Raw genomic sequence first — 2,180 nt, forward strand, 5'->3', positions numbered from 1 at the left:
TCTATTACGATTTAATTTTTTATCTCGATTTAATTTTTATACTCCCTCCGTCCCAGTTTTGGAGTCACATTTTGCCATAAAAGTTCGTCCCAGTTTTAGAGTCACATTTAGAATTTTCCAAATAAGATGATCAAGACTTGGTTCTATGCAATCTTTGAGATTGAAGATTGGAATATTTACAATTGTTTTTAAGTTTTTTTTTTTATCAAATGTTGTGGATCTTTTAGATTTGTGGTTTGTTCCTTGGGTATTTAGTTACTTGATTTTTTGTTATTGTGTTGAATCGATGTTTAGAGCATGTTTTTGTATTACGATTTAATTTTTTATCTCGATTTAATTTTTATACTCCTTTCGTCCCAGTTTTGGAGTCACATTTTGCCATAAAAGTTCGTCCTAGTTTTAAAGTCACATTTAGAATTTTCCATATTTGGTCATACAATTTTACCCCATTGGTCATCAAAATTACATCAAAATGTCATTATCTACATTAAAATAAACCAAAACAAAAATAAAAAACCAAAAAGTCAAAAAGGGACTCACCTTCAACTAACTCACTTAATTTATTACATACTCCACTATCTCACTTCATCAATTACACACTCCACCAATTCCTTAAAACACGTGCCATAACTAAATGTGACTCCAAATATGGGACTAAGGGAGTATTTGTTTAATGTCATTAGTCTAATTCACATCCATCTTATAATGTGAATAAACATGAAAATATACACCAAATGATTCCATCTCTAATCCACAATTAACGCCCTGTAATTTATGACTGCAAATAGATAAAACAACATGAAAATTACTACTACACTGTTGTTGAATTGTCACTTGATGATGCTGAAGGAGATGCCAAAGGATCTTCAGTTACCAGCACAATGGACGCCTTCCACTCGTCTATCTTAGCAGCTTTCTCCACATCTAAACTCGGAAGCTCACGTTGCTGCAGAATTTCAAAAATCTCTTTCACACTTTCTTCCCTTTCTTTGATCAATGTTATAACCTGCACTAGATTGGTGAGGCACGCTGCAAATATATCCGAGATGGTGATGAATATACCCTCTAATAGCTCGTCACCATCTTGGTATTCGCCATCTCCCATTCCTAACAAGATCGTTTGAGCAATCCTGTACATTGAGTTAGCAGCTATAACTCTAGCAAGCTAGTTTAGAGGGTTCTCCATTAGAAAATCTCTCGTTTGAGCCGTAAATTCTGTCACAATCTTTGCTGCCATGTTAGAAAGATTTCGCAGTGTTTCCTTCTGCGTTGTGCCTCTCACTCTCGCGTTCTTCAAATCCGTCTCATCCCATCTTTTGTACAATTCAACTCCATCCCAAACCACAACTCCTGCTTTTCTGATATTTTCTAACTCTCCCGTTATGTCTAGAGTTTCCTCAATGAGCTTCACAATGGACAAGCCCTTGCTAACACTAGCTAATAACTGTTTAGCCTTCTCGTCCGCAAAGTTGAGAAGAGCAACTGAAATGGCTGTCAAAGTCACAAAGGGCAGAGACCAACAATTCGGAGGTTCTTGAGATTGCAAGCTTGCATTCTAATCTTATTAATTTGCATGTCACTACCTACTTATTAATCTCATCCTATTACGTGTCCAAACTGAAGTCTCTACGTAACAAACATGACTCATCCTATTACGTGTCCAAACTACAAATTTCCTCACCATAATTAAAGCACTACAATTTTCTACATATATAACACACTTTCAATAAATTGAGGCATCTAAATTCTTCAATTAAATCCTAGTTACATAAATTTGAAGTTGAAGACCCATCTCATGGATACTACTACTAAGGTAAGTTACCGTTTTTTTTTGAGTAAATGCCAAAATTGGTACTGAACATATGATCATTTTACTTTTTTGTCTTAAACTTTATCTTTCGGATTTTTTGGTCCTGCACATATGGAAATTTGATAACTTTAGTCCTCCGTCAATAATTCCGTTAAAAACTAACGATTAACGATGACTTTGATCAAATTAAACTGTTAATTCTGATTTCTAATTCACTAATTAATCTCCTAATTATTTTAACAAATATATATTTAAAATCTGCAAATTCCTGCAATTATAGATCCCCCTCAACGACAAATCACCACAGTTATGCAACTCCATCTCCTGCAACAACTCACTTTCCTTAGCCAAGCAATTTAACATTTTAACC

This window comes from Salvia hispanica, chromosome 1 (genome assembly GCF_023119035.1).
Source record: "Salvia hispanica cultivar TCC Black 2014 chromosome 1, UniMelb_Shisp_WGS_1.0, whole genome shotgun sequence".
NCBI classification, from domain to species: domain Eukaryota; kingdom Viridiplantae; phylum Streptophyta; class Magnoliopsida; order Lamiales; family Lamiaceae; genus Salvia; species Salvia hispanica.